The sequence below is a fragment of the Bison bison genome, unplaced genomic scaffold, assembly GCF_000754665.1.
Source record: "Bison bison bison isolate TAMUID 2011002044 unplaced genomic scaffold, Bison_UMD1.0 scf7180017864368, whole genome shotgun sequence".
Lineage (NCBI taxonomy): Eukaryota > Metazoa > Chordata > Mammalia > Artiodactyla > Bovidae > Bison > Bison bison.
Genome location: NW_011494940.1, coordinates 1,413,947 through 1,424,682, shown reverse-complemented (window position 1 = coordinate 1,424,682; position 10,736 = coordinate 1,413,947).

The window sequence follows — 10,736 nt, the reverse complement described above, 5'->3', positions numbered from 1 at the left end:
CCTAGCACAACTAAAATACATGAAATTATTTTTTTTAAAAAAGAAAAGCACGGCTGATTGACTGACTGAAAAGATACAGCGTGACAAATATGTTGCTTTAAATCTTCAGAGACTATTTTTCTCATAAATGATTATTTGCCTACAGATTTGTTTTCCCTTTCCTTTCACTGTTCCAAACACCATCCATGCCTCGCATCTGTTGGCTGTGAGCAGAAGCATAGCATTGGTGCCTGGAGACACATTTTCAAATTCTTACTCTACTCTTTTCTCACCAAGAGTCTCATTGCTGCTTGCTCTCTTCAGTCTCTGAGGTTTCAGGCCTCAGCTGATTTGCTTGACTTTCTTTCCTTTGTTGGAGCAGTAGAAGTTCAAGGATATCAACTGCATTGATACCAAAATGCTGTAATTAATTTTTCTTTATCTCTTTGTAACCTATTTTCATTGTGTGTGTGTGTGTGTTTTTTAATGGACAGCTGCTAATTGCTCCTTGTTTTTGGCCCTCTGCCTTCTGAGCAGTACAAATGGAGCTGGTGAAAGTCTTTCCGTTGCCCCTGGGGCTTCTGCAGGGTATTTGGACTTCCATTGAGGCTTTATGATAAGGCCAAGAAATTGCATTTCCAGAGGGAGGCTCCAGTCTCTTCTGCTGCCAGCAGGATTCAGGCAATACGGGAAGGTAATGTGGAACAGGAAGGGAGGACACGGGCAGGGCCAAGGCGGATGGTCCCGGGGGGTCAGGTGACAGGGTTTCTTACCAGCTCTCAACTCCTGCACAAACTCCATCTCCAAGCATTTGGTTATGTTCTACAGTGTCTGTTTTTTTCCTTCTCTGAGAGCTACCGGACTACCTGGCCTTGCATGGGCTTCATTTCATACGAGGACCTTGTACCCTCCACCCCCAAAGAGTGGGCAATCAGTGGTTTCTCCTGGTGCGTGAAGCTCTGACTGGCCAGTAACTGACTTTTCCTATCTATTTAGGCTTCGGGGCACTTTAAGGATATGAACCTGACTCTGAAAGGCCACCAGCTTTCCCACCCTTTGCCCAAAACTTTCTTCCTGAGCAGGGCTGGTTGGGGGCTTCAGGTGGCACCAGGTGCATGGGGGAGGCTTCCGAGCGCTGGCAGAGCCTGTTAATTAGCACATGAACACCCCAATGCTCCATTAGCCAGGCCAGGCATTCGGAACCTTCCCCTCCTGTGGCCCCTTCCTCCTAATGAGAGCTGGAAGAAGGGCCCTCACAAAACACTGCCTCAGAATAATATTCCGCTTTGTCCCCACCAGTAACCAGGGCTGACAGGATCACTCTGTCCATTTCTCTTCTAATTAGCACAATTCCAGCATAGCCTGAGCCAGCAAACAGAGAAAAGCGATCAAAAGCGATCGGACAACCGTACCGAATCACAAACACAAAGAGGGCCATTCCCCGTAATTAGGTGAGACAATTCCTCAGTCTTTTCTCGGCTGGAGTTTGCCTCTAAGACTCTTGCTGTTTGGGTCCCAGCAACACAAGTTACATGTCTCCCTGGGACACTAATAAGCCCCAAATTGTCTTCCGCTTCACACAACTCTAGCCAGAAGACAGATGCGAGGGGAGGGGGCACAGAGAGGGGATAGGGGCTCTAAACGAGCAGCTGCCAGTTTCCCCAGCTCCAAGAAGCAGACACTGGGGCTTCACAGAGGGAGTTGGTTTGAGAGAACCGCCCTGGGTCCTGCCTAGTCCCTGAACTGGGGTCTCAAGCACTGAGAACTCCTGACCCTCAGATGATGCCCATACTGCCCTGTTTATTCCCCACCTTCTGCCTTTGGTCCCCATTTGGGCTTCTCATCCCTTCTCATTGGTGGCCTCATGGGCAGCTATAACTATGGCACCGTTCCCAGAACGCCGAAGCCTTATGCAACTTAGTCACCATCTCAAGGACAGCAAACCCTCAGAGTGCATGTGGATTCCACTCTCAGCTCATGACCTGGAAGGGGCCTTCCCTTCCAGCAACCATCTCCTGTTCCCCCACTCCCGCCCGCTATCCCCATTATCTCTGGTGGAAGATCCCTGAATTTTAAAACAGAAAAGTGGCCCGTCGGCTGCCAGGGCAGGAAGCCACGACTGGCTATACTCCATGTGGCTCAGAGGTTGACCATTTAATAAACAGAAACAGTTCCCCCAGGATTGCAGCCCATTACAGGGATTACTGGGGGGTGATACAGCCATGAACTTGGTCAGGGACAAAGGAATGTGGGGCAGAGTGGCAGTTGGAATCTCAATTAAACTCAAGCTCTGAGCTGAGTTGGACTCACATACGTTTTCATCTTTATCCTGCCCTCTGCTTTCTGTTTTGATCTATATTTCATGCTTCTGAAAGTGACCTCCAAAACCAGAAAACATTCAATTATCTAGAATCCAAGGAGCCAGAAAACTCAAAGAATCAAAGTTGCTTTGTTGTGTTTCCCCATTGTCGCTATCCCAGACATAAGAGGTAATGAGATGATTTGACTATTTAACTTTTGAGAGATGTCAAAGGATTGATCCAGATTTGTTCAGTCTCCTATAGTTTCTTTGGCTATAAACAGAACTGAGAACAGCATCTGGCACATAATAGATACTTAATAATCTGTTGAAGGAATGATCTGCTATGATGCTCAGTGTTCATAGCCTTGTTGCTGGTCTAAAGTACAGTAAGAGCTTGGATTTGAGAGAGGAAGGATGAGCTTGTCAAGTCACTTCTCTCTGAGCCTCAGTGTCCTCGGGACCGCTTCCATTTTAAAGAAGCAGGCTAGCGTCATGGATAAGGGCAAGACCTGGATGTCAGGACACCTGGGTCCAAGTCTTATTTCTGCTATCTTCTGGCTATGTCACTTTGGGTAAATTGCTTAAGCTCTCTGTGTTTCCATTTACTCATTTATGTAATGGGTCCAATGCACCTAACTCCTCGGGTTACTGTGGAGACTAAATTAGTACTTGTGAGTATTTAGAACAGTGTGTGGCACATCTTATGTTTAATTTTTTTATTATACCTAATTTTTTTTATTAGATGTTAGAAATTGATCATCCTGGGACTTCCCTGGTGGTCCACTGGCTAAGATTCCTTGCTCCCAATGCAGGGGGCCCTGGGTTCAATCCCGGGTTGGGGAACTAGATCCCGCATGCCACCACCAAGAGTTCACATCCCACAGCTAAGCAACTAAGATCTGGCACAACCAAATAAATACTTTAAAAAAAAAAAAAAAGTGACCATTCTTGTGGGGAAAATATGATTACTTTTGATTACCTTGAATAGCCAGTTAAGCTGCTTCTCAACTCTTTGGGAGAATAGATGGTTCACCAGAGAGGTTCACCTCTCCTGCTCCCATCCTTCAGCTCTCTGAATCAGCCTGCGCCAGTGTGTTCCTCAGGAAATACCACTGTTGACTGCATAGACAGTGGCTCCTGAGGACCAGATGTTGCCGATGAGCAAGGGAGGGGAGGGTATTCTTTGTGGCGCTGGCAGATTTCCGAGCTGATGCTGAGCTTGGCACAAGCCCTGAGTCCCATGTCTCACTAGGGTTGGTGGTCCGAACGTAGGCTAAGCAGCCGTGGGATTCTAGTCACTGCACAGGAATGCTCCTCCCCATTCTGCTCTGTCCTTGTCACCTCTGCCCTCATCCTACCACCCTTTCTCCAGAGGCTCCCTGCCCAGAGCTGAGCGAGGTCCTCTTGGGCCTGAGCTCCCCAGCAGCCTCTGAAAGTCTATAGAGAGCAAACAGCCTGGCCTGACTGCACGGCCCGAGGCCTCCAGGTCAAGCAGGGCTAAAGGTCACATCCCAGGGCCTTCCCAGATGCAGGCAAGCTGGCCCAAGCTAGCGGCTCCACACAAAGGAGCAGCTGAGAAGAGTCAAGTTGGAAAAGTCAGTGACTCGAGACTGAGTGGAAATGAGAAGCCGCGGGCAGGGCCAGGAGGGTATCCAGGGGTCAGAACCCGAAGTGGTGTCTGAGGGACGGGGGGCGTGTGGGAAAGCAAGCCCCGAGAACGTCTTCCTTGGCTCCTGACCCCTTCCTTCTGTCTCTGCTGCCACTGCCTCCATCAACCTTAACTGCTGACTGTCACCAGCCTTGCTCACCCAAACCAGCTGGCCCGAAGTTCCCTCAAACCTGTCTCTATCGAGTATGTATGGTCTGTTCACATAGTGAACTAGTCGGCAGCCACTTAGTAGGTTTGCAAAGATGTTATGGTATCATGGGAGAAATGATTCATCCTAAGACGTGAAATAGCATGATATAAAATTATAAACGTGGCATGATATCAAGTGTGTGGGGGAAGAAAATAGACCGAGGTTGGTAACAGTGCTTGCTGCCTGGTTGGAGGGTTATGGGTAATTTTCATTTTCTTCTCTGTTTTCCAAACTCCTTCCCAGAAGCTTGTACTGCTTCCATAATATAGGAAGGAAAAAAACCTCTAGAGCTGGGTTTGCAGAGTTTAAAATGCTCAGTTCATTAATGAGATTTCTTTATGGTACTTACATTAAATCTTGTTTTTGAAAATATCGATCTGTAAACCTCCAAGTATTTATTAGGCACCTATTGAGCATCCAGTCCTGCCCTAGACTGCCCACTCCATCATGTAGAGTGTGTAGAACGACTTTTTCCCTAACAAGCCCTGTCCCATGACCTATCCCCTCTCATTACACCACAGAGCTTTTGCTTTCAAACAGAAAGGTCTTCACTCAATAGGTGTTTGACCAGAATTGCAAAATGATTCTTCAGTCCCTTCTTACACTGAGAAAACTACATCTGACCTAATTTTGTTGTAGACCCTTTAAGCTGAATTTTCCCATTTCTGGGACACACAAAACACTACTTCAGATGCTGTGTTTGTGAGGGTTTCATTCACTGCTTTCTTTCTGTTCACTTTCCTGTTCCCAATTGGGAGAGAACATAAAAAAAGATGATTTAGGAGTCAGAGGAGTAGGCGTAGGTCAGGACAGAGTCTGGAGTGATACCCATGTTCACAGCAGACCAAGGTACTGCTCCATCAAGAAAGGGAATGAAGTCTTTCTGCAAGCTGGGATCTGAGGGACTCAAGGGATGTATAGGAGGTGGTTCTCACCTTTATGGGCAGATGAGATTCAAAGTCATGGAATTGATGAAAGATGAAAGTGTCAGGGCCAGAGGACATAGAAAAATCGTAGAGAGGGACTTCCCTGATGGTCCATCCAGTAGCTAAGATTCCGTGCTCCAAAAACAGGGGGCCCAAACTCAATCCCTGGTCAAGGAACTAGATCCCACGTGCTGCAACAAAGATCAGAGATCCTGGGTGCTGCAACTAAGACCCAGCGAAGCCTAATTAACTAATTACCTTTTAAAAATCATGGAGAAGAACAGACTTTGTCCCTGAGGAATGACTCACTCATCCCAGCCTCTGGCAGCCGGACTGTACAAGCCCAGGCACCTGACTAAGCCTTGGAGGGTCCAAAGGAGTCTTGCTCCTCATTTTCCTTCAGCAGAAATAGATGTCATGATGAGAATGAAAAATGTTGTGCCTGCCACACCCACTCCCTCCTCCACTTTGCCGGTATGTACACTTGTCCATCCTGTTTCCCAAAAGACGGGCTACTTTCTGTCTATCTCGGGATGCAAAACAAAGGGAAAATGTCAGCCACGTGCAGCCGTGAACCCTGCCTAAGTGTTCCATTAGTGCTGGGGCTTTCAGCTGTGTGGGCCAGACCTGATAGCCCTCTGAGGGAGAGGAGGAGCACTCCAGAACAGACAGCTGAAGCCCTTGTTACAACGTGAGGATTGCAGGGCAGGCGACACTTCACAACATCACCAAAGATTGATGCAAATTGGTTTGGTTCTGACCCTGTCACACCAGGAAGGATAATGATTCTAGCAGCGCCGGGCAGGGGAGGGGCACGTGGTGGGGGCCGGGAGAATTGGTGTCTCACTCTGCATCTTCATTAATGATCTGAAAGACAGGGGTAAACAGCATGTTAATGAAACCTGCAGATGATTGGTGTTACAAATCCCAGAGAGGACAGAGAAATAGCACAAGACCCAGAGAGCTTAGAAATATGGGCAGGAGATTGTCAAATGAGATTGGCCCTAGGAAAATGAAAGTCGACATGTCAAGAAGGGATGATGAAGGCACCTCTGGGTGGGGGACCACAAACACGAAGAGCAGAGGTGGGTGGGTGGCAGGGTCCGGTGGACTGAGAGGGGATGAGGTGTGCTGGGGAGACTGAGAAGCTGGCCTTGAGGACTCAGGAGATGGGTACCCTTGTGTGTTCCTGGCAGGACTGACTACAGCCAGAAGACAGGGGCCAACGCTGTGTGCAGCGTGGGGGCCAGGCAGGTTGACCTGTGTCCGCTCCTGTGTCTCCTGCAAGGCTGGGCTCTGACTTCACAGCCACGAGCTGTGCTTATTTGCACTCGTCACTGAGGCTAGCAATGCCATTCTGACTTGAATGATGACTGAAATGAGACAAGCCAAGACACATTTCCCACTTTGCCCAGAATGATTGGGAATAGGATATTCAAGAGCAGAGGAAAGAAAAATTTCCCCCATCTTCAATTGTTTCCCATTCAATAAACACAGCTTGGAGGCATAATTCCCTTATATTAAGTACAAAAATCTTAAGGCTATATGCATACAATTCAATGAGTTTTTTTTTCCTCTTGAGCAAATCACTTAACCTCACCAAGTCTTCCTTTCCTCCCTCAAATGGGGTCACACAGAGTCGAACACGACTGAAGCGACTTAGCAGCAGCAGTTATATATGTCACAGCTGTCTTGTGAAGATTAAATGAGATAGAAGAGGTAAGGCCTCTGGTACACAGTGAGCACTCAGATATTGGTGATTATTATTATTGTTTGTTACCCTCTAATTTTATTCCCTGAGTTTTACTCTTTACTGCCCAGAGAAATGATAAACTTTTTGAAGTCAGGGACTGTCTTAAATTTTTCTCCAGTGCATGGATACTGGGTGAAGCAATAAAACCTTCTTTGGGAGACTGAAATGCTAGAATCCTCTTATTGTTTTTCTTTTGCCCCGCTGCACAGCACGTGGGATCTTAGTTCCCCAACCAGGGATCAAACCTGTGCTCCCTGTACTGGAAGTGCAAGAGTCTTCACCACTGGACCGCCAGGGAAGTCCTAGAATTCTCGTTGAATAATTTTATTTTTACCCAACTCAGATTTACTTTCAGTGAAATCTCTTTCTTCAAAATGGAATAACCCCCCCCCCCCAAAAAGGAAAGAAACAAAAAACCAAAACCAAGTAAAATTCTGATATCACAGAGGTTTTTTGAGACAAAACATTCCCCATGAGATTGTGGTAACAACACATACAGTGTCTGGTGAAATTTTAAGCCAAAGGAAGAGATCCCAGGCTGATGATTAAGATTCCAATCGAGTTTGAACTAGGGTGGCTTAACCATCCAGTTCTCTTGGGACTCTGGGGTTTCCCGGGACATGGGACAGTCCTGCTAATGTGATGGTTGTTGCCTCAAGTTTGAATCCAGGCTCTGCTTCTTGATAGGTTTGGAGCCTCAGGTAGGATTCTTAGCCTTGTTGAACTTGGTTTTCTCTCCAGTTAAAGGGGGAACAAATTGTTGGAAGTATCAAATGGGGTACCACTTGATAGTATTAGCAATGTGTTTGATGCATAATAAAAGCCCGGTAAAAGTTGACATAAACAGTCAGAATATGTGTAAGTATAGTTTAAAATAGGCACAAACAAATCTACAATGGTAGAAATCAAAAGAGTGGTTACTCATGTCAAGAGCTAAAGGGAGGCTTCTGCAAGGCTGGAAACATCCTTAGAGGCAAATACTGAGCTTTGTAGTCTCTTTGAAGCAAGCATGATATTTGGGTTACCAAGAAGATAAGAAATTAAAAGAAATTTATTTTCTATGGGGTAAATTAAACAAAAATCCCCTGGAAACTTTAGTTGTTCTTTCCTCTTCCTTACACCACCTCCACCTTACAAAGCAAAGGCTTCTGTTTTCCTAGGCTCCCCTGTCCTCCCAGCCTTCATTCATGTAGACACGTTTCTGATGTCATTGTCATATGGCCTTGATTTGAAAACCATGTTGTGATTCTTTGCTTGACTCTCTACCTACCTCCTCCCTTCCTTTTTTTTTGGCCATGCCACGGGATCTTACTTCCCCAACCAAGGATCAAAACTGTGCTCTCTGCAATGGAAGTGTGGTGCCCTAACCACTGGACCGTCAGGGAATTCCCACCTCCTTTTCTGATATGAGCTTCTCTCCTCTCCACAGCCAGTGAGGGCACAATTTCTCAAGACAACTCTCAAAGCTGACTCCCCACCCCTACCTCAAAGCCCCACTGCTGGCAAACTGGAGTCACCAAGTCCTGTGACCTTCAGGAAAACACAGGCTTTGTTAACTCCACTTGCAGGGATACACCCAACAGAAGTGAGTGCTTTCTTGCACCAAAAGATGTGCAAGAATGTTGGCAGCGACTTTCTTCACGTGAGTCAAAAATTGGCAGACACCTGAATGTCCATCAATAGGAGAATGAATAAATTGTCATATATTCCTATAATGGAATGCCACTGACAATAAAGAACAAACTACTGTACTGCCTCACAGAATAACATAGAAGGTTCTTGCCAACAAGAATGAGGACCCAATTAAGGCAGGCACAGAAGTGCATAGTGTATGATTCTACTTGTATGAAGTTCTAGAACAGGTAAAACTAACCTAGGGTGGGAGAGGTCAGAATAGTGGTTACCTGGGGTATTAACTGGGAAGGGGTATGAGGAACCTTCTAGGGTGCTGGAAATATTCTCTATTTTGATCTGAATAGTGGTTACATAGGAGTAGATGTGTGAACATGTGTGTGAGTGAACGTTCATCAAGCTGTGCATTTAATAGTTATGTGCTTTACTGTGTGTAAACTCAGTTTAAACAAATGAATTTAGGGTCATCTGAGCCTCTAAAGGAAAACTGATGAAAGTTACCTGAGCCCTAGGGAGGTGATTTGGGCAATAACACAGGCGAATTATCTGACTTCTGGGTTATGGAGGCACAAGGAATGATGCAAGATGGTCAAAGTATTCCTTCGGCAGCTGCCTTCCACACTTCGGCTGTGATCTGGAAGCCTCATCTGTGCCTTTGATACAGGGGAGGGCTGTCAGTCAAGTTCCTAGGGTCCCTGACACCTTCTTGCTTGGGCTCTTTTGTGAAGGAGCATCATTGTCTATAGCACAAGACTCCAACCTCTGGGATCTAATGCCTGATGATCTGAGGTGGAGCTTATGTAATAATAATAGAAATAAAGTTCACAATAAATGTATGTGTTTAAATTGTCCTGAAAGCGCTCCTTGCCTCCACCCTGGTCCATGGAAAAATTGTCTTCCATGAAATTGGTCCCTGGTGCCAAAAAGGTTGGAAACTGCTGCTCCACAGCCCTCTCTGTGGATTCAGTCCAGAGACTGTGGGCTGCTCCAGGGCCAGGACCTGGTCTGTGCATCCCTGTTGCTTCAGACCCTGACACATCTTAGGCTTTCAGGGTACCGCTGCCAAGTGGATGCCCAAATCCATTGCCTCCAGTCACCTACGGCATTATTAAATTCTTCCCAGCTGGAACTGACCACTGACCTCAAAGCCAAAGATGTGCTTTTTGATACGTGGTTATTCAGGTGATCTTTCCTAAAAGAACTGGCATCCAGGTAAGCTACAGGCATCCCTGACATGCTTCCATCCAGGACGGTTCCAGTTCTGCTAGAAAAGTCCTCCAGTTCTCTCTCTAGCCAAGTTTTCCAGAAGCATCCACTCTGGACAAAGAGGCCGAGCCTCTACCGCAGGTGACTGGAGTTCTCAGCAGTGTTGATGGCAGTCTCTCTGGGTTTGGTCTTCCCTTAGACAAAGGTTGGAAAGACTGGGTTGTTTGGTTCCTTGAAGAGATTCCTGTGCCATCCAAATACGTAGCCATTGGCCACATGTAGCTCTTCTATTTAAATTAAAAATAAATAAAACTTAAAATCCAGGAAGGGGCTTCCCTGGCAGTCCAGTGGTGAAGTCCCCACACTTCCACTGCAGGAGACATGGGGCTGATCCCAGAGTTTGATCCCTGGTCAGGGAACTAAGATCCCACATGCCAAGGGATGGGATCAAAATTTTTTTTCCAGGAAATTCTCTGGTTGTCCAGTGGTTAGGACTCCATGTTTTCACTGTCAAGGGTGTGGGTTCAATCCCTGGTTGAGGAACTAAGACCCTGCAACTGCGTGGCATGGCCAATAAATAAATAAGCACATTTCGAAAAATACATTTTCTTCCCAGCCTCCAACCCTCAGGCTACTGGTTATCAGCTTGTGGGAGCTAGAACCTCTCTGACATCTTATTTTCCCACTTAATTTACCTTGGATCTTGTTCAGACTGGTACATACAGTTTTCACAGTGGTGTATTATCCCACTCTATGGATGTGCCATAATTTATTTAACAAGTGCCTGTGATGGACATTTAGGTTGCTTGGTTTTAGAAAAGGCAGAGGAACCAGGGACCAAATTGCCAACATCCGCTGGATCATTGAAAAAGGAAGAGAGTTCCAGAAAAACATCAATTTCTGCTTTATTGACTATGCCAAAGCCTTTGACTGTGTGGATCACAATAAACTGTGGAAAATTCTGAAAGAGATGGGAATACCAGACCTCCTGATCTGCCTCTTGAGAAATTTGTATGCAGGTCAGGAAGCAACAGCTAGAACCGGACATGGAACAACAGACTGGTTCCAAATAGGAAAAG